The following is a 23,143-nucleotide window of genomic DNA, read 5'->3' as shown; positions in this document are numbered from 1 at the left end:
AGATACACAGAAGTTAATTGCCTTGCCCAAGGTCATTCAACAAATCAATAAAAGAATAAGGCATGAAGCCAAAATGCTAAAGATCTTCTTTATAAATTATCATCTGAATACCATTATAGACAACCCTTCCTGACCCCTCCCTATCTGTGGGTTACATACCGAGCTAGAAAGAAGCCACCTAATTTCTTTCTGCTTACATTTCAGATCCAAGTTCGAACCATAAACCACCTCCAATACAAGTGTTTCTTATCTACTTTAGAAAGTTTTAAAGCGATTTCTTTGGATTTGTTTGATGGTGTGGGAGGAAGAAGGGGTAAAAGTTCAAGGCTGGCCTTTATTTCATCTAGATCTGTTTGCTTGCTGTTAAATTTGAGACCTCAGGTACAGAGATATTCAAAACTTTTAAAATGCAGCTAATGAGTTGCTGTGCCCTAGTAACCACGGCAACAGGCTGAGAAACCTCACTGCTGTTATCTGTGGGCAAACCCTGCAGGAGAGTATTTGCATTCATTCTGGTTCTATCTCTACAATGCTGGTAACTGAAAGGAAACTTAATTAGGGTATACAATCAAGATTACTGAATACAGGTTACTTTCCTCCTTTATGCATATCAACTATCTTTTTATTTCTACAATGAGGCTGGCTGGTGATAGGGTTTTCCCCTCACTTGCTAAAAGAAAAGGAATCACTCTTGAAAATAGGCTTTCTAGATTGATTATGTATTTCCTTACATCAACTTTTTAAATTTAATTTATCATGGGTCATTATTTAAGGCACAGTTGCTCGCCCCTGTTATGATAAGTTATTTTAACTTCTTGTTTTGTAATCACCTTTATTTTGGCAATAATACATTGACAAATGCTGTAAAGTAGTAATTTTCAAAGACTTAAAAAAGATAATATAACAGTTCAGTGTCTTTTACTCTCAGGTAAGCGTATATAGGATTGCTGCTTTAAATCATTTCTATCACAAACTTTTGCAAGTATATAGAAAAAAATAACAAAATCAGTGTCTAAAAACATTCAGTCAATATAAACAGCAAACATAAAATAAGCTTGAATTCAAGCAGCTGGCAAATCCACTCCACTTCCTAATGGGGAGGAGTTGCGGTGGACCGCGTGGTCACCACCTCTCCACCGGGGGTGTGGTGTGGCCGGGGCCGTTTAAACTGAGGACTTCCTCTTTGGCTCGCTTCCTCAATTGTTCTCGGTGCTGCTCAGGCATTGGCTTTGTTCGTGTTTTTTGCTTTATTCAGAGTTTTGGCCTTATTCTGGTGTATTGGATTCGATTTGAGACGGATATTGACAATCTGGAACATGCGCAGAGGAGGGCGACAAAGATGATCAAGGGTCTGGAACCAAGTTGGGTATGTTTAGCCTAGTAAAGAGGAGACAGAGGAAATATTGAAAGGACTGTCACATGGAAGATGGAACCAGTTTGTTTCTTCCTGCTCCAGAGGCTAGGACCCAAACCAATAGATTCAAGTCACAAGAAAGGAGATTCCAAGTAAACACTAGGACAAACTTTCTGACAGTAAGAACTGTTCAACAAGAACAGACTACTCCCTCAGATTGACGTAACTTGCTTGGAGTTTTTTTCAGCAGAGTTTGGATGACCACCTGTAACATATGATTTAGTGGAGATTCCTATATTGCAGGGTGTTAGAATAGATGACCCCCAGCATCCCTTCCAACTGCATGATTCTAGGAGGCAGTACAGATGCACAATAGTGTTAGTCCTGGCTTTTGTGCAGCCAAGAAAGGACTGAGGGACAGGAATGCAAAATAATATCAGCAGATAACATACTCTCTTAACTGCTCAAACTTATGAGCTAGCTTGACTAGAGATTATGGAGATCAAGGGATATCATCTAATGATCTGACCTATTCTCACCTTTTAATACAGGGAGGATTTTTAATTCATGAAGTTTGTTGTCTTCTGCTCTCCAGTTTCCAAGTTGAGTGGTCATGTAAAGGTTAAATACTTGCATTGTAATTGGGTGCCAAGATCTAAAAGGCTGCTAAGTATCAAGTGAGATGGAAGGAGATATTGGCATCCAATTCTCACTGCTTTTATGTGTCATTATCGTTGTATACAGTCATTCATTGGGTTGTTGACCACTTTGTGGCTGGAAATATATCAAGTGTTGGAGGACCCTAGAATGGATGAATGGATGGATGGATGGAATTTAGCTGCACACACGAGTGGCCTTTTAAACAGCAACAAGCCATGCATTCCTTCATAACAGCAGCCAAACTTCCCTTAGTGGTGATTGATACACTTCCTGGATTCTAGTAAAAGGTAAAGGTAAAGGGACCCCTGACCATTAGGTCCAGTCATGACCGACTCTGGGGTACGGTGCTCTTCTCACTTTATTGGCCGAGGGAGCCTGCATACAGCTTCCGGGTCATGTGGCCAGCATGACTAAGCCGCTTCTGGCGAACCAGAGCAGCACACTGAAACGCCGTTTATCTTTCCGGCGGACTTGCACTTTGACATGCTTTCGAACTGCTAGGTTGGCAGGAGCAGGGACCGAGCAATGGGAGCTCACCCCGTCGTGGGGATTCGAACCACCGACCTTCTGATCAGCAAGTCCTAGGCTCTGTGATTTAACCCACAGCACCACCCGCGTCCCTTCCTGGATTCTATTTCATACTAAAAAAAAAAAAACTGAGCAGAAAATGACACACTAGTTCTAGGCCCATTTTACATTAAAAGCATTAGGAGCATTACAGAAGAAGAATCCCATGTCCCACATGAATAACTCCAAAATGAGGAGCATAGAAAGAAGAAATGACATGGTACACCTGTATCATCACAACCGGATACCTTCTACCTGTTCTACCCACAACAAAACATGTCTCTCATGTGTTGGTCTCTAGAGCCACAGCAGGTGCTATAACTCTCCACTGGTTTGACTTTACCGCGAAAGTGCACTCTTCTGTTGTCTCCCAAGATGCCAACCAACCAACCAACCAACCAGTTTTTTTCCTTCTTAGCTAGATTTGTATTTAAGAGTGATCGTTGCTAGCAGCGCAGATCTGGCACCAGCTCTTTCCAGACTGACATGAATCATGCTGACAAAAATGTTGTGCCAGTACTTAATTGGCAATACTGATGAGCCCCTTAGCTGCAATCAAGTTAGTTCATCTTGCCAACCACTGCACTGTTGCCAATCTCTGTCCTTCTGTTCCATCTTCTTTAGGCTCTGAAGAAAGGAAAGACATCTTACTTACATAATGGCAATTATTTAACAGGTCTGGTATGAAGTTGCACACCTGCCCCTCCACCTTGCAGATAACGTAATGTAGAGCAGCATGCTTCTCATTCACCATGCAAAGCCTATGGCAGCACCTGCTCAAGACATTTGAGCACCTGAAGTAAACTGCAAAATGGTTCTTTTGTAGCCCCCCCTGGAAAAAGGGAGGGAAGTAAATATCAACATTAGTAACAGATAATGGTAGAAGATCAGCTGGCTACTGTGCATAGCTGTCAACTTACAGATTTGAAAATAAGGGACCAGCAGCCTCGAAAATAAGGGATCAGCACCCAAAATAAGGGATTTTCCAGGCACAGGTATGTTCAACTTCGGAGCCCCTCTGAGCCAAAGGCAGAAAGCCCAGCCAGCAGCCAAACGAAGCCTCATCAATAAGGGACAGCAGCGGGACATGGTGCTGGGATAAGGGACTGTCCCTCCAAATAAGGGACACTTGACAGCTATTGCTACTGTGGAGGTAGCATTTGGCGTGGGGACTACTGAAGGCATGGCAGATCTGGCCTCCAAAGAGGGTGCTACAGTTACTATTGGCGCTACAGTGGCTGCAATGGGTGATGCGTTCCTTGAAGGCTAGATCTGCCATCCCTATGGATCCTGCTGCCTGAGGCAGTCACCTCCCCTTGCCTCATGCATGGATTGGCCCTGCCTCTAGGTTGCCTATAAACTGGCCTTCAAACTTAAATTTATTCCATGGTCAGTTACCTAAGCATTGGCCTTGTCTCAAGGTCATAGGAAAAGCAAAGGCTTAGAGCACATACCTCAGCTTTAGAGATGGGAGCTATTCCTGTTCCCATGCAAGAAAGGAGGGAGGTCTCAGGCTATCCAATATGCTTGATACTCACACAGAAAACAATTGGTGTTGCTAAAACTCTAAAAATTGGATTATATTACAATTTGAGCTTATAGAACAGCAGCACCTGCAATACTGATAACAGGAGACATTACAGTTCAAGCTGTCTAGAGGGAAACAAAATACAGCAAACCTTTAACTGTGCTGTAGGGATGCTATATTTTCTGGCTCAGTACTTTAATATCTAATCAATAAACCATTTGCTAGTTATACATGTCAAATGTTTCTGGAACTCAAGCTATTATGACTTGTTTATCTGTTGTCTGACTATACCTTTTCCTTTCATCAGCTATTTCAGGAAGTACTATTTTTAACAGTGCAGTCGCTATGAGTGAATCAACCTCTTTTATTATCTACCAGTAGGATTTGGGAGAGATTTTCTATATTCTTCACAAAAACTATTCTTGGAAGTGAGGAGTACTTGGGAGAGATCCAACTGCGGGTCTTTACTTTTTTTTGGGTTGGTGTAATGTTGGTTTTACATTCTATTACGAATTTCTCCATAAAAGTTGAGAAATACTGTTTTGCCCCCAAAGGCACAGCTACAGCGTTTGACTATCTGTTTTGGGAGTGAGTCTAACCTTTAAAGTTTTAACTTTAGGCTCAGTTTTATTTTCCAGCACCAAAAGGAGCACCTAAAATTGTGAGGGGGGGTTCAAGGTGAATGACAAGAATAGTTTTTGTGAGGAATAGAGAATACTCCACTTTCAGTATTAATCTTCAGTTAATAAAACTGCAACCTTCATAGGAAGAATAAATATTCTTTCATTTTCGTCCCTGAAGTTAATTTTTAAACATTTAAGATTGCAGTATTTTAAGACTAATTATAAAAATTATGACAACACTAAATTTACCAGTTGCTATGAGACACAGATATGTCTAATCCACCCCAAGGTCTTCTTATACTAGGCTCTAAATGTTTGCTCAGAAAAACAATTTTTTTTTAACAATGGTTATGCAAGCAATTCTTGGCCCCCAATGAAGCTTAGAAAAGCTATAAAAACAAACTCTTTTTAAATTATATGTGATTACTCTTTATGTTTGTAAATACTTGGATTGTGGGGGCACTGATAAGTTCTAAAAGGGAAATTTAATTTTTGTAAGCTTCGCCAAAACAGCTGCTGTTTTTACTTGTTTGCCGACTTCATATTTCTGAAGCACACAGAAAACGAATTCTGTTCTTAATAATGAGCCAATTCCAATTGCTGTATTGCCTTGGGATAGCATTGCAATACCTGTGTGTATTTGGTGCACAATTTTGTTTTTATAACACCCTGGGGTAATATATATTTTATGATAACCACAGCCTCATGCATTATTACCATGCAACTTAATGTTGTTACATCATTGCAGTTTATCTTCTAATCTGTTATTAAAATACTTTTGCTAAACATTCTTGTCGCTGACAGTAAGCTCATGTGATTTTTAAATAGATTTATAGTCTTCATGGTAACCTAACTCATTGCTCAAGACAATGAACCCAGAACCTACACCCATACGGTTCTAGTTTTAGGTTTGCAGGTGCCCTTGGGTAAGATACCCTCAGTGGGTCTACATCTTTGCCACAGCCACGAGTGTCCAGTTTGCTTGCGCTCTCCCTCTGAGTCCAGTTTACACCACTGTCAAGAGGGAAAGTGCTAAGCACTTTCTCTTTTCTTCTCTGAGCCAGCTCGCTACCTGAGACCAAGGACAAAATAATACCCCTACCGGTCGGTCCACACACACAAACTGACTGTGGACTTGTAAGTTGCATCTCACTTCAGTGCTGGATAGAGGACAGTATCATTCACCACTCCTGCAGCCATCTTAGGAGGTGCAAAGCAGGTCATGTAGCATACACTGCTGTCTTCCAGTAGGGTGGATAGCTGGAGAGATTCAGGAGGAACAGCTAGTATGGTTGCTTTGGCTGCCTGATGCAGCTGCCTCACTCCACCCAATAGGGCCTGCCCAGCATCTCTTCCCTCTTGTTGCTGTTCACATATTCAACAATGGCAGTGAATAGACAGTGACAGCAAGCAGTAACAAGGATGGGGTTGCAGGGGCTGGCACTCAGAACCATCCTCTGCCTTGTACTTAGTGACCTGTTTGTGACTAGCTAGGCTTCATGGCAGACATTTTGTGATTAGCCATGCTCTCCCAATGGCAGCCATTTTGTGGTGATGCCCACCAGTTTCTCAAATTTCTACATGTGCTCAGCAATATGGAGTGCTTAACAACAGAATATGGCAGAATAAGATTAACCAGAAAATGTCTTGGCATCTTGTCTGTCTTCTATTTCCACTTCTCATTAAAGTTTCAAAACTAGTTTTGCTGCCAAAAGTAACGTCCCACTTAAATATTCAGAAGCAGATAGGTGATATATCACAACACTAAAACAAATAATCCTTATGGGGAAATGTGGCGTGCATTCCCAGAAGCTTAAACAGAATAAGAAGTTCATGAAGATTAATCATCTTTCACTTTCTTGTGCTTCCTTTTAATTGCGTGAATCTACAGCAGCAAAGGACCAATATGATAAATTTGTAGACATTCTTTCAGCAAATAAGAGACAGGCTTAGATTGTAGTCTGTGGCTATCAGCCTTAAGTACAACACCGCTCTTGGGAGTTGTTTTCTAGCTGAATTAACTTTGTACAATGCTGATGAAAGACAGATACTAAAAATTAAATCTTGATAAATGTGGTTCTTTAAAAAAAGCCAAAAAAAATGTACTACATGTTTTGTTTATCAGCATACAATATAAAAGAAACCATGTTGCTGAATAGTTGTTTTCCCTTTACCTCTAATAATCTGATACTGAAGGCATGGAACAAAGCAAAACACAGATGGGACCAAATATTGAGTTGTAGGTTTTTTCTTTTCTCATATTGGAAGTATCCACAGTTCAAGGACTGGAGGAAATTTGCAGTAACAGTCAGAAGCATACATATGGGTCAGCCATAAAGTGCTACTGAATGAGGGGTTCAGCAAGGATAATTGTTAAATTGTGGGCGAACATAGCAGACGACACAGCAATTTCTCCAAAGCAGCTCTTTATTTGTAAGCTGGAACAGAACTGAACAGCAAGCAGCTCAGCCGGCCTGCTTTTATAGGCAGCCAGCTGTCAACATTGTAGCAACAATAACCCAGGGTTTCCCGCCTAAAATAACTGATGTGGACCTGAGTGAAAACTACATACACAATACTCCTGGTGGCCAGGGTGAGAACTTCAATACATAACACCCCTTCCCCACCGAGATAAGGCGTTAATTACAATCGTAATGGTTTCCTTATATACAGCACTACACGTAATGTTCAATTAGGCACAAAGCATATCGGTTACATTTCATATACTTCCATTAGACCAACAGTGTTACATGTCTAACAACATAGTCCTTTAAATACGGTCTACTGGCCTTGTGGATTTCCTGGGCAGAGAGTTCAGCAGCTTCCGAGGCCACGGCCTCCTCAATGGCTTTCTGCAGCATGAGGTCTGGCTTGGCGAGGAGATGCCGTTGCAGACAGATGTCCCAGACCCCACAGACGATTTGATCCATCAGGGCATCATCTAGGTCTCAGAACTCGTGTCCCAAGGTGCTGCCTGGACTGCTAGAGGCGCAACCAATGCTCGGGCCATCGCAAACACTTCGGGGCCACAAAGGCTGAGGAGAGGCCCCGCTTCTGCTCTACAGAGCCTCTTGTCAGCTCATTTGCTTGGAGGTAGCAGTCAAACCGAGCGAGGTAGGAGTCCCATTGATTCAGAGGCTGGGGCAAACGGCGGTAGAGGCACGAGTGAAGCCATTGTTCCGATACCGACGTGGAGGCAATGGATGGAACACCGTGTTCTACTCCGTGATTTCGCTCAGTGTTTCAGCTCCGTGATTCAGCTCATCTCAGAGGGTGGCCGCATCTGGCTGTGCTCTGTTGTCCATCGATCCCACCTTCGTCGCCAGTGTTAAATTGTGGGCGAACATAGCAGACGACACAGCAATTTCTCCAAAGCAGCTCTTTATTGGTAAGCTGGAACAGAACTGAACAGCAAGCAGCTCAGCCGGCCTGCTTTTATAGGCAGCCGGCTGTCAACATTGTAGCAACAACAACCCAGGGTTTCCCGCCTGAAATAACTGACGTGGACCTGAATGAAAAATACATACACAATACTCCTGGTGGCCAGGGTGAGAACTTCAATACATAACAATAATGTCCACTCCTGCTTCAATCTCCCTGAGTTGGAAAGCAAACAATCAGGGAGCTTCCTATACCCACACAGGGCCCACACACTCACAGGTTTGCCCTCCAACTGGGCCTGGCCCACCAATAAGGCAAGTGGAGGTGACCACCTCATCTTGCTGCTAGTTATGGAACCTCTTGGGACAGTCTTATTTGCTTTGTTATGAAATTCCCTTCATATTAAGACACTTATCATTTCTCATTGTCTATAATGGATTAGGATGTAATTTGCAAATGGATCTCTTGTTTTAAAGTTACGCTTGCAATAAAATAACCAGAGCCAATTTCAGAAATATCTTTTGTGTAATTGTGAAGTAATGAAAAGACACCCTTGGGAATCTGCTTCAACATCGAAATGGCTTAAAACATTTTGGAAGATTGCGATGGAATATATTGTTGAATTGAAACAATATAAATGTGAAAGAGACAAAAACTCTTCAGTTCAAATTGATGAGTTCATTAGAAATTAATGGTAGCAAAACAAGGGGGAAATGACAGCTTGTTTCTGGGTCTGGCTTGTGAAACACACAGGTATGTAATTGCTTTTGAAAACAATTAAGACAAAAATGTGAAGCTGGTGTATAAGCCTATTGTATAAAGTATACAGAATATATATCCTTTGAATATCTCAAATGACACTCCATCTCTATGATCCTCTTGAGTGTTAAGATCAGGAGAGGAAAGTCTCTCAGTAGTTCCACCACCCTCAGAAGTGTGGGGAATGGTGACCCAAAGAGGGCTTTCTCTGTGGCAGTCCCTGTGTTGTAAAATTCAGTCCCCACAGAGGTGCATCTAACACTGTCATTATTCAACTTCCGCTGCTTGCTAGAAACACACTTCTTTATCCTAGTCTTAGGTATTTTGGTTGGATCCACCTCTTCTGTTTTGTTTATCTTATACTGTGCTGGTTTTCTTAGAACTGTTTTACTTTTTATAATTGTATAAACTGTTTTATCTGTTTTTCTTGCTTTTAATTGTATTGGTGTGACCTGGGCTTGGCTCTTGTGGTGAAGGACAAGTAAGAAAACTTACAAATAAAACAATATTTGCAGGACTGGTCTCCCCACCGCCCCAAACGCTTTTGAATCTCTGGAAGTTAAATCTTAGAAGATAATTTAGCATTTTCAGAAACATGTTTACCAGCAGCGGTAACCTCCACTCATTTTTCTGTTCCAGTTCTACACGGATCTTTGGTTTTACCACATAATCTCTGTTGAGACATTTCATACCCTGAAATACCCTGTTCTGACCAGCACTCTGCTCCACCAGGGGAACAGAAAATCTGGAAGCTGAGTAAGTTTCAGAAACATTTTAAGACTTGCAGGCCTGAAGCCACGTTATGGTTGTGGGGTTTTTGCCTTCTTAGATATTCTTGACCCCTTTACTGTTGTTGTTGTTTTTTTAAGCATATCCATGGCTCTTTTTTCTTTCATACCTTGAAGGAAAAGCTCACAGGCAGTATTGTGTCTGCTTGCCCAGTAAGAAGCAACCATGCTCCTGTCGTCCTGCTAGATGGTCAAATCCATCAATTTTTGTTTCTCTCAGTTTCCCATTTTAAGTCTTTAATTTAGTTCTCCACATCTCCATGAGGGTCTGGGATTTATTTTTTTAAGGCCTTGCAGAAATTCATCAGCAATTTAGTGTGAATTTCTCCTAATATGCACGTCTATGATTCGATGAGTTCATGATTTATATATGCAATTTTTGCCTAATACACACATTTTTCTGGGCAATTTTTCACTTATAATGCATTTTTATGCACACTTTGTGCATTTTTGTATACAACTAGTGAGCTGCATTGCAAAATTTGGAAAAGTGCAAAGTTGAAGGATGACTGTTTTGGTTCACTTTGTTTCAGAAAGTATGAATCTGGTAAATACTTCCTGTATTCTGGGAAGTAAATAAAAAAGCCTTAATAAAAATCCATGTTTTATGGCTATGTAATACAACTGTATGATTTCAAACCTATTTGGCTCCCTGTTGTCGTATTAGTTGTATTTCTCCTACTGATGCATCCTTAGGCTTCCTAAGCACAAAATTCCTTGCTACAGTGGTGCGTATATGGATTGGCTTTTACAGATTGGAGATATGAACCTGCTTGGAGTAAGGGCCAAACTACATGTTGTTTGCTTGCTTGCTTGCTTGCTTGCTTGCTTGCTTGCTTGCTTGCTTGTTGGGTAAAGATAACTGCATGTTTTGTTAACTGCATAATCTAGTGTTTTGTGATTTGAATATGTGGGGTGGGTGTCCCCCCCCCTTCCCTGATAAGCAGGAGATCTGGGATTTGTACAATAGTAAGAGAGAAATGAAATACAATATAATGTGCATTTGCTGGAAATGCATTGATGGATGAGAATCATCAGAGGCACTGGGAAAGTATATGTACCAAGGAAAGTACTTTGTCTTAATTTACATGGAACTATGGTGAAGAATAGCGGAACTAAATTAAGAAAGAAAACATTTACCCATAATAGTTCAATTAAGTATCAGGAGCGCATGACTTTACTATATCCTGTTCAACTGGACATTCTCCAGGAAGAAATGCTGCCTAAAACAATTTGAATCAATGACATAATGAGCAGGTTGATATAATATGCTGTTCTCATCTCTGTTTTTTTCAGATTCTATTAAACATCCCCTGAGTGCTATACTTATTATAGCACGCGATGGTAATAGAGAGTTTTTCAGGAGCCTTTCATTGTCATACAAAGATTATTGCAAAGAGAGATTGCCAGAAAAATGGGACCACTGTTTAACTCCATAGCCCGTAATTATCTGCAATCATTTTGCATGCAGCCTTTTATACTAACATGGAGAGTTGTAAAACTGACAAGCTGATTTTTATAGCAGGAATTGATGTGTGTGTCTGATGGCACTCAGTGATAGAAATGCCTGCTGACATGTGAGATAGGGGCTTTGCATTCAAAAGCAACTGTAATTTAAGCCCTTTCTTATGAGCACTGGACAAACATCAAATATAACTGATGCCAGTCATCTGATCAATGACATCTCTGAATGAAGGTTTTTTCTTACAATTCATTTCTGTACTATAAATGCATATTTCATTACTCATTTGTTTCATGGAGCCTATATATAGCAGCTGTGCTTCCATTGCATTTCAGATGAATCCATTTTCCATTGTATGGCTATTGTTGCATCCCACCCCAGTCTTTGAGCAGTGTGAGATTCCGGGGGTTCCAAGTACTCATGTTTCCTTTTGGAAATGAGGCAAAGTGGAGACCGTGGTGTATTTAGGCTATATGGTTTATTTGCACATACATACAACCTGAGCCTATGATGGAGGGGTTCACAGGATTAGCACCCCAAGAGGGTCTTGTTTCTCCCATAATCACAGCCTTGGATTCAAAGAGAAATCAACCATCATGCAGCTCTCTCTCCCTCTTTCTCTCGCTGCAACCCTCTCTCCAGCTTGCTGCCTTTACCAGCTTGTGACCATTTTTCCTCTCGGCCACATCACAGCCAACCCTCAACTCTAGTATTGTTTTCTAAGTAACTCTGAGTGGAGGGAGGTGACTGTCTGGCCCATTTGCTGTCTGGCCCAGAACCTTGCTTTCTCAATGGCCATCTCCCAAGTGATGTCCTGAACATGGGGAACTGGGTCCAGGGATTAGGAGTCTGGTGTTCACTTTAATCCCCCAAGCCTTGATTAAACTATAACACCTACTGGACCCAGGAAGATTCTGGCACCCACAAACTCATAACACTATCAATGGGTCACATTTTGTAGTTGTGGTTAAATGAAATATATAGTACCCCATATTTCATAAAAACAAACCCCATTACTGTAGCTCTTGCTAGATGTAGTGTCATTGCACAATTGTTATAAGCTACTATGCTCCTTGGGGCATAAATTGTGATAAGCAATCCCATACCTTTACCATTTTGTGAGAAAGAGGAACAGAAGTTGAACCTACTTATAACTGAAGTGAAATCTCAAAATAGGCAACTGTTCCTGCAAGCTGTTTTGGCCAATGGGCTGGTATAGTTCTGGCAACTCAGGCTGATGTATCTATTTATTTGCATTTTAAACTAGCCTTTCCAATATTTAACTACAATGGTTCACTTTATTTTTCTCTAAGGTGAGAGGCCACAAAATTCCAACAATGCCCCAGAGATAAAAGCAACATATATTTTACATGTCCCAGAAAGAATCCTTGTAATAGCTTGGGGGAAGAATTAGGACCCAAATTAACATCTAGTCCCCGTCTAGGATATGAGTCCTAGAGAACACAACAACCATTCTCCCTTGTATCAAAATATTAATAATCTGGCTGTGGAGAGCCTTACTGTCAGGTCATTGTCATTGTCATGGTCATATCATTATCTTGTCTGTATTTGGTATGTTGGAGAATTTCAAAAGGCAGGTTTGGGCTTTTTTAAAAAAAAAATTCTTTTAATTTACAGACTTACGGTACCTAGAGTATCCGGGGTATGCAGAATCTGCTACCTTATTTTATGGGTGGGCCCATTTTGCTTCAAAACTGAAACATACTCAAGTACCTAACTTTACTCTTGGACAGAAATTATTAATGTGTGCAAAAGATCCTAAAATTGGGCTTGAACCAGCTATAAGCAAAACAAAGTGTGTGTTGTCCACCAACTTCCTTTTTTAAAAAGTAATCAAAACAGTCTCATGTATACATTTGTAACACAGTAAGATTTTGTGCACTATATCTTTGTTTTTCTTTTTTGTTTTGTTTTGATTTTTAAACATTGCTTTACATATAGAAGAAGCATACACAGGAAATGCAAACTACAAATAGCAATTTGTTCAAAAGAAACCCACAGGAAGTTTTGCAAACTGTTCAACATCAGGCTGTCTTTTGCCATGCGAGACAAAAGCTGCTCAGTAACCACTGAAGCATTGATAATTAAGGCTTCTTCAGCATATGACATATGAAACAATGGCTTTGTTTCTATCTGGAAACTGATCTAGGATTGAGGCAGTTCGCTGGAGACAGAGGGGCTTCATTTTCCTACTAGTAGCCCAGGCAATGCAGAGGGTGGGCAAGCCATACAATCCCTCAGCTGTAGCCAGGAAGGGTTGGCTGAGATCATGCAACCTATCTACCCGCCTTCTAAGGTGGCCAAGATGGTTCTCTACTGTCAGAGGATAGCCTTCTAGTGGAAGGAACCCTGCCTTTGAAAAACTGTCCAGTTCAAGTCCAGTTTAAAGATAAATAACTCTAAGAAGGGAGAGCATGGAGCTTGAAGTTGCCTGTCAACCATATGCACATGGGTCAGTCTACCACACTAGGTTTGGATGTTTTGGAAAGTTTTTAATGTTTGATATTTTATTGCATTTTTAATTTTCTGTTGGGAGCCGCCCAGAGTGGCTGGGGCAACCCAATCAGATAGGTGGGTTACAAATCATCATCATCATCATCATCATCATCATCATTAAAATTACAGCAATTATTTCTCTACCTATCAACTAGCACTTGCAAAGTTAGTGCAAAGCTGTGCCCTCTTTTGTTTTCTTTTTTTGGTAACTCATTTGTGGCCACCTACCCTGCCCTCTTCATTGTCCCACAGCCACCCAGAAAACAGACATTGATTTCAGTGCATCTGTTCCAAATATAACTTACAAATATATTTTTTAAAATACCACTTCAAACTTGAAAAAGGGAAATCACATATAATTGGGCTGTCAGACACCAACATATCATATATATATTGTGCTATGCAGTCTGGGCCCCTGTTATATCAAATGGGCTTGTTTATTTCAAATTACTTGGTCATGTATTATATGTCTGCTTTGAGGGCATCAATACTGTATTTATCATTAAATTCACCCTGTACCACACATTTACTTCTCTCTCTCTCTCTCTCTCTCTCTCTCTCTCTCTCACACACACACACACACACACACACACACACACACAGCCCATATGTATCTTATTTAGAAGGACATCTTCACCCACCTACTTCATTCATCTGTTGAAGTAAGTTCTTGCTGCAATAAATAAGGTTATAGAAAGGTGGCATGGGAGACTTTTATCCTCAGTGTCACCAGATGGCGCTGCAGAGTAGTTTTGCGTAGGACTACTAAACATATACGGTAACCTACCTTTTCCTTTATTTACCTCTCCCTGATTAAAATTCTGACTTCTTCCTCCCCACTCTCATTTACAATTTTATTAGCAATTAGTAAAGAAAGTGCTTTATTTTCAGAAACAGATCTTACGCACATGTTTTGGATGTCAAAGCTCCTTCACACAGAACAATGAAAGTACTGTATTTAAGCATATATTTTGTTACATGCGAAGGAGCCATCAGTGTGGCTTCAGGTTTTAGGAACCACAATAATTTAGGAACTTCCACATTGAGGGATTAATATTTCTGAGGTCATATATAATGAACTATGGGCCATTGATGAAAGTATTGCTAGGCCATCGCTGAAATAAGGCTAGGAAAAGTTTGTTGCAAGAACCTACAACTAGTGAAGGAATGACCAGATATTTATTTGATTTAAGTGCAGGTAAAAAAAGGTAAAGGGCCCCTGGACAATTAAGTCCAGTCAAAGGAGACTATGGGGTTGCGGCGCTCATCTCGCTTTTAAGTGCATTACGTATTTGGGACCATACTAGTCATATTAAAGTTCATGTCAGTTTCTCAACATCACAGCCATCATAAAGGACGAATGTTACAGTCATTGCACATGCTGTGGCTGTGGCATTGGAAATTGAAGGGCTCCTAAAATACAAGGGTAAATAGATCCTAATGCACTTTACACTGATAAGTAGTTTTGTGGCATCATAAAATAGTGACGGAGAAAAAACATCCTGACATTTAGACAACTATTAAACGTGTAAGATTACTGCACTATTTCTTTACTATTTTTAATGTTATTAGATTGTTATCTGCTCTTGAAAGTGGAATGGTTGGTTATGATTCAAAATCAGCTGTGTCCCCCCCCCCATTAAAATTCTGCAAATATCCATGTATTTAGGCAATAAATATGTTTTCTTTCCTTGCTACACAGTGGGCTCTGTCTTGCAGTTGTTCTATCCTGCTGAATGAAGACAAATATAAAATATATACCTAGCATAATAGTATAGTTAAAACAACAGTGCAATACTCAAAAGATGATCAGCAAACAATAATTTAAAAATTCATTCAGAAAAGGCTTGGGTAAATAAAAGCATGCATCTGAAGTAATAGATTGCTGGAGTATGCCTTATCTCAAGTGGTAATGAATTCAACGGTAAAGGAGCCACAAGTTAATCATACATCAGACTTTAAGCACAGAAGTCTTATTGTACAGTCAGAACCAAGTCACAGTGTGAAGGGCAAAAAGGTCTTCATTTTCGGTACACTTCCTGGTTTCATTGCCAACTTAAACTTCCCAAGATAGTAGCACCTAATATTATAAACCAAAGTAGCTGACACTGTGCATTGTTGAAAGTAGTGTGGGAGAAAAGCATACATACAATAAGACAAAGAGTGTCACTTTTGAATTTTTCTGCTTAAAAAAAATTCAGGCTATCTATGATTGTGAGGATAACTGCAAAACATTTATGAGCAAATAACATTTATGACATATATATCATAATACTTGGTAGGCAGCCAAAAAATTATTCCAAGGGAGTAAGAACACTATGAAAAGTAATTCTGCCGATCTTCCTAGGGCACACCTAATTTCTAGGTACCAAAATGCATTAATCTGGTTTCTGTATGACATACCTTCAATAAAAAATCTGGCTGGGTACTTCAAAATTAAATGTGACACAAGGGTTACTGTTGCCAGCATTTGTCTCTGTCACAGGAAATAACCTGTATGTTCTACACAAGGCCTCTAGAATGCCCTGAGGACTTTAGCAACAATCTAATCAAAGTTTTCAATAAAAGAAAGGAATTTATTGAATGTACGTTGCCTTCTGATCATCAAATGTTGTCAACACTTTGTCATATTTACTGTTTCTTTATAGGCAATATTGTTCGGAAGAGAAAAGTAACATGAAATACGGCTTATATAATAAAAACCCTACATGGCAAGTAGTAACCTAGGAATATGTAACTGGCTCCCCGCACAAATCATATATGTTTGTCCAGATCTGGGCATTTAAACACATTTTAAATGTTCATAGTTTACCATGGCAAATTTCAACTGCAGCATGCAACGTGCTTAGTCTTTGAAGGTTTTGAATTCATTCTAGCTCTGACTGGCATGGTATGACAGCATATACATATGAAGGCATTAAGTGCTAGTATAGTACTTAATTTATGCCATACTATGGGGTGTTAAAATTATTAGCATGCTGCATGTATCTGTTAACTTGCATGGTGATTGTCTTATTATAAGCAGAGGGATTTTGGTAAAATGAGGTTTTCTAGCTAGTTTTGTAATTAAGTTGCATTTCGCTGTTTTGCACCTGATTTGCTTTTGTGCTTCTTGTTTATTTTACTTAAGCACATTGTTTTGATATAATTATTGTTGCTTAATTATGTTACTTAAAATGTGGAATTAGTAGTAGCTGGGGTTGCAGCAGTATTGTTTAGTATTATATGTATAATTTGTATTGTATTGTAGTGTTATAAGACGGAAGGAGCAGAGACAAAGGGCCAGAGTTTCAGGAGGGAGAGGCAGAATTGCAGTGAGTGAGGAGGTAAGTGAACGGGGTGTGTGTGTGCTAGTTTTGCAAGCTGGGGGGTGGGACAAAGCATGGGCAGGCAGTCTGCAGAGAGGGTCAGGCATGATGGTTGGAGTCTCTTTGACTTGGAGGCTGCAGCAATGGAAGGAATGTGAGAGCTCTGCACTCTCTCCATCTAGATGCAGGTCGTATATATGTGTAAATAAACCATATATGATAAAGACACCACAGACACTATTGTGCTTTGTTGTTCCAAAAGGAAACACAGGCCCTGGTAAGCATGCCTGGTACTACTAGAATCTCACACCGCTTGGAGATTGGGATGGCATGTAGCAGTATTGTTAGGGGGTATTGGGATATGAATTATTGGTTTGTTGTTCTCATTTTTATTATGTATTTTGTGGCTTTTATATTGTAATTTTATGTTGTGAACTGCCTTGAGATCTGTGGATGAAGGACAGAATACAAATTTTATTATTAATAATAATGATAATATGCAAACCACTTAGAGACTTCTGATGAACTGTGCAGCAATATACAGGTGAAATAAATAATGTAATGTATAGGACTGAAATGCATTGTTCATAGAATGTATCCACCCAAAATGAACGAGTGTACCGCTATCCAACTAACTTATAGAGTAAGCCAATTGAAGCCAATGAACTAACTTAAGTTCACTGATTTCAGTGGGTCTCTGAGTATAACTTAATCAGATACAGCTCATTGTAAATTAGTGCAATACTTAGTCCTATACTGTTTCTGACAGGGCTCTTGTGCACTTAACAGAAGTGCAACAAGCAAAGTTAATAGGGAGTATGGCATAGAGAGCAAACCTTTGCGATTTCTGTTTGCCATGCCCTTGTTAAAGGCTCAGGAATCCTGGGGGCAGGGAGAGAATATTTATACCCTATAGCTCTTTTAAGTTTACAAAAACTGAAAGAGTGTCATCCTAATGAACATATGACATGCATGTTTGGGGAGTAATAAGCAGTGGCGTAGCGTGGGGGGTGCAGGGGGGGCCGGCCGCACCGGGCGCAACATCTGGGGGTTAGGGTTAGGGGGCGCAAGTCCACAGGTTAGGGGGTGCAAATTACTTGCCTTGCCCCGGGTGCTGACAACCCACACTATGCCACTGGTAATAAGGGTTGAAGTAGACAAATAAGCATATATTTCACTAATCAGCTGCAATGTAAGCAGATAATAAACATAGGTCTAGTTTCAGCTTTGCTTCTTCTGTTAAATTGAATGACTTTGTGAAGCAATACCCTGCCTTAGGGTACCACTAGCATTGAGGAAAGCTTTATATTCCTTTCTATTCCTCAGCTAGCCAAAGTTTAACAGGTTCCTGCTGAACTCCATGACTCATGGTTAATATACTTTCACCTCTGTCCCTCTAATTTCTAAGATCACTTGCTTAAACCTATAGCAAGAAGGATGAAAACAAATGTAGCTTGATTGCAGCTGATTTGAAATGGATTCCTAGCAGCATATCTGTGTGACCAGGTGTAAACAACTGTGCTGGTTTTTACATAAATGTTTCCTACGTCAGCTAGAAAATATTTTGCTCTGTAATGCCTTGTTGGATGAGGCCAAAGGTACATCTAATTCAGCCTTCATGTCTCCAGCATTGACTCTCCACACAATTCATCATGTTGTTGTTGTTGTTTCCTCTCCATGTCAGGAAAAGTAATGCCTGTGTCAACTGTGAAAGGTTCAAAAGCCCCCCCCCCCCGTGTGTGTGTGTGTGTGTGTGTGTGAGAGAGAGAGAGAGAGAGAGAGAGAGAGAGAGAGAATCTGCTTAGACACTGATTTTGTTAAAAGAATATTGACCCTGGCTCCTTGGCTACTCCAACAGGACTCAGCATCAAGTTGCAAAAAGAGCTTGGCCCACAAATGGCTTTGTGGGTTTGCCAGTCTTTACTGCAGGTTTATCTCATACTTTGCTAATTCAGTTATATTTCCTTCCGCCTCCTTGGAGGAAGAATTATGAAGTTTGGAAGGTGGAGAATCAGTGACTCATAAAACCTGGACAGCTCTGCAGTTTTTATGGTAGAGGCTTCCATCTAGAGCAATTACATCCAGAGTGCAGTGTGATGAAAGATCATGCCACCAGACTTATATTTCCTTGAAATATTGGAGAGCCCTTGATTATAAGCCTTTTCAAGAATGGGCTCTTTTCCTCTTAAGAATGCCTTGTTATAGATAGACAATGCACCTAATTATTTGACTCTTGAATATGAACAATCATAATAAAGTGGAATATTTTTTTAGATACATTTTTTCAGACTGAATAAATAAGGTGGTTTTGTGGAAGGAATTTTATTCTAACCTAAATATATCTAACTATTTGCTCACATTCAGCCCTTACTGCCTCTGTCACGTCACAATTCCTCTCCATTGTTGTCTTCACTATAAAAATTCTGATTGGATTGTGATCTCCTTGTTGCAAGGACTTGTTCATTAAATGTATACACTGTATACAGCTTGTACAGCATATGGGTGTTTTTCAAACCCACTAAAAGCACAATAGCGAGTCCATTTGCTTATTTTAATCAGTAAACTGCAAAGCATGCTAATGACATTACAGTGGTAGCTCTGGTTATGAACTTAATTCGTTCCGGAGGTCTGTTCTTAACCTGAAACCGTTCTTAACCTGAGGTACCACTTTAGCTAATGGGGCCTCCCGCTGCCGGCGCACATCTGTTGCATGACTTCTGTTCTCATCCTGAAGTAAGGTTCTTAACCCGAGGTACTACTTCTGGGTTAGCGGAGTCTGTAACCCAAGGTGTTTGTAACCCAAGGTACCACTGTACATTAATAATAATATTTCAGCTATATTTTATACTGTGTATTCATGTCTGTATTTCCTGTACACTGATCACAGGTACAGTTATTGACTACAACCCTAGACCTGTTTAACTAGTCATGCTTTTTTCCAAGGAAACACTGGACATTTTAAATTGGGCTATGGAACTAATATATTGTTGCACAGCACCCTAATCTTCAAGCAGTGTGAGATTCCAGGGATTCCACGTGCTTTCTCAGGGTTTGTGTTTCCTCAGAATGAGGGGCAGGGGTGACTGTGGTGTCTTTATGATACAGGCATCCCCCCACTTGCACAGGGATTCCATTTTGGGTCACCACACCTGTCATTCCTGCCTGTTCCACCTTAGTCCCCTTGGTCCCTTTTGGAGTTGTTTTTAGTGCGCACGACACCAATGCGCACAAGTGGGGAGTTGCCTGTACAGTATATGGTGTATTTACACACATATAAAACCCGAGCCTACGATGGAGGAGCTCACAGTATTAACACCCTAAGAGGATCTTACGTCTCCCATAGCCACATCCTTGGATTCAAACGGGAATCAGGCATGGCTCTACCTCCCCCAGGTTTCAGCCTGCAGCCTTGCTTCTGGCTCACACACACTGCTTGTGCCCAGAATAAAAGCAGCCACTGAAGTCTAAGTGTTAAATCCTATGCATGTTTACTCAGAAGTAAATTCTACCATTGGGTTTACTCCGTGGTGAGTGTTTTAAGGACTACAGCTCAAGTAAATGAAATTACTTGCCTTAGCCTGCGTCTAAACATCATAGTGTGTAACACCAAGGTATGGTTCCTAATGCTAATGTTTGTAAGAAATAACATGCTAAGTATAGATCTAACATTTCCTAACTTCTAAGGGATGACAAAAATAAACTGAATCTAAAGAATTGGCAGCTATTAAAACAATCTCAGGAAAAGTACACAGCTGTAACATATTTTGCTCTGCACCATCTTTATTATTTCTTGTTGATTCCACTCCCCTTTCATCTTTGATATAAATATATGGAGTTGCTTTGTTCATGAGCTTTGTGTGCTCAGCACTTCTTTGTTTGTTCCTCATGTCATAAATAATGTGCCTTAGAAAAGCACTGAAGAAAGATACAGCATGCTAGTGGCACCAAAACACTGATTCACATTTATTGGTATCCGTTAAGGTTAATATAGCAAAACACCCTCAGAAGTATTGGACACATTTTCACCCCCTTGAGCAACAGAGATCTGAGCATGCAAGCGTGTTTACTGACTGTATGTATAGCTAATGAAGAATAACTTGTAGATCAGGGATGGGGAGCTGCAGTGACCTTCCAGATGTTACTAAACTTCTCTGACCATTGGTCATGCTGTCTGGGCTAATGGAAGTGGGGGGTCCAACTATGCCCAGAGGGCTACAAATTTACCATCCTGTTCTAGATGTACAACCATCCACTTTGCAATGCTTAGCCAAATTCTTGAAATACAGTATCAGAACGCATATTTAAATGCACAGATTAAAGATTTGTGGCTCCTCCACACTTCCACTTGTCCCATGCCTAGAAAGCATGGGTCCAAGCAGTTTCCGCTTGTCATGTGCTTTCTAAGCACAGGTCCAAGCAGTTTTACCTTCGCCCCACCATGTCCCCCTGGAAAACCCACTCTTGAGCACCAAGTTGGAACAAATGGCAATCTGCAGAAAACACAATTACCATTTGTTCTGATTCGGCGCTGAAGATTGGGTTTCCCTGGGAGAAAGCGGTGGGGCAAATAGAGGTGTTGATAAGCCCTTTGTGTGTGACAAGTTGTGTTGCAATTAGGTAACTATGGCTGCCTTTGCATTCCGTGTTTTTGGAAGTGTTATACAGTGGTACCTCGGGTTAAGTACTTAATTCGTTCTGGAGGTCCGTTCTTAACCTGAAACTATTCTTAACCTGAAGCACCACTTTAGCTAATGGGGCCTCCTGCTGCCGCTGCACCGCTGGAGCACGATTTCTGTTCTCATCCTGAAGCAAAGTTCTTAACCTGAAGCACTATTTCTGGGTTAGCAGAGTCTGTAACCTGAAGCGTATGTAACCTGAGGTACCACTGTATTTTTAGTTGTTTTTATTACTGAATTTGTATACCACCCTTCATCCAAAGATCACTGGGCAATTCATAACATAAAAATACAAAATGAGAACACAAAATACATAACAAAAACAAACCAATAACCCTCTCTCCAACAAACACATTTAAAAGGCTATCAAATGTTTAATCAGCCAAATGCCTGGTTATATAGAAACAGTTTTACCTGGTGCCATGTGTAATGAAGGCACCAGGAGAGTCTTCCTATGGAGAACATTCCAGAAATGTGAAGCCAACACAGAAAAGGCTCATTCTTACATTGTCACCCTCCAGACCTCTCATGAGGGCCTGAGATGAAGATTGCAGGGTCCAGGTCGGTTCATATGGGGAGAGGTGGTCCTTGAGGTATTTCGGTCCTCAATATAATACAGTGGTACCTCTGGATATGAACGGGATCCATTCTGGAGCCCCGTTCGCATCCTGAAGTAAACGTAAGACGCGACTGCACGTGCACGGGTCACGTTTCGCCGCTTCTGCGCATAACATCATTTTGAGCGTCTGAGCATGCGCGAGCGGCAAAACCCAGAAGTAACGCGCTCCGTTACTTCTGGGTCGCCGTGGAGCGCAACCCGAAAATATTCATCCCGAAGCTACTTCAACCCGAGGTATGACTGTAGTTGAGAGGCTCCCAGATTTCTCATACATATGCTATATTAAATTATAAGTATTTTAAAGTCAGAAGCGTATGGTAAAGCCATGAAAGCACCATTCACATTCACAAATCTCACAAATCTCATATTACAATATTGTATACTGCCACATCTTTACCTCAGCTAGGCAGCAGATATTGTGAGTAATGTTAGGCTGAAGTTACCAGCCCATGATCATCCAGTAAGCTTTGTGGTTGGCTCAGATTTGAACCAATGACAATGTTGTCCACACTGATAATAAGAATTCAGCCTACTACACAGTCACACAAATCCCAGTCTATCAGCTCTAGGCAGTGACCAGCACAGATGCCCTGAAATGTTCATCAAGTGCATTATAAAAGAGCTATGAAGACTGTCGGAGCTGACCTGCTCTCTAAGAGAATGCAGTCCCATAACAACTTGCATTATTTAGGGCCATTAGTGCTAGTTCTAATAATAACAAAGACTTATTAAGACTCAAATGCTTCATGAACATTATTACCTCTGAGCTAAACACTCTTGCCCTGGCACAGTAATTGGTTCTTTTGCAGCAAGAATGGTTATTGTGTCCTGTTTTTAGAATAACATGGGGAAAAGCAGTTTCAGTGGGGAAATTAATCTGAAATAAATACTTAAGAAGAAG

The 23,143-nt window shown here is 40.6% G+C and overlaps 2 long non-coding RNA genes across 2 annotated transcripts in view; both read left to right on the top strand.

Annotated features, from left to right (window-relative positions):
• LOC310842540 overlaps positions 1-23,143 on the top strand; it is a 66,502-nt gene that overhangs the window by 42,157 nt on the left and 1,202 nt on the right. Inside the window, exon 4 of the long non-coding RNA XR_014563175.1 lies at positions 16,890-16,965. This is a non-coding gene — a long non-coding RNA (uncharacterized lncRNA). The remainder of the gene's footprint in view (positions 1-16,889; positions 16,966-23,143) is intronic.
• Positions 1,185-13,274, top strand: LOC310842565. The gene is made up of 3 exons (XR_014563219.1): positions 1,185-1,366; positions 9,512-9,628; positions 10,957-13,274. It is a non-coding gene; the product is annotated as an uncharacterized lncRNA (long non-coding RNA).

This window comes from Podarcis gaigeae, assembly GCF_964106915.1.
Source record: "Podarcis gaigeae genome assembly, chromosome: 4".
Lineage (NCBI taxonomy): Eukaryota > Metazoa > Chordata > Lepidosauria > Squamata > Lacertidae > Podarcis > Podarcis gaigeae.
The sequence above is the reverse complement of the archived record's forward strand: the minus strand, read 5'-3'. Positions and strand labels throughout refer to the sequence as shown.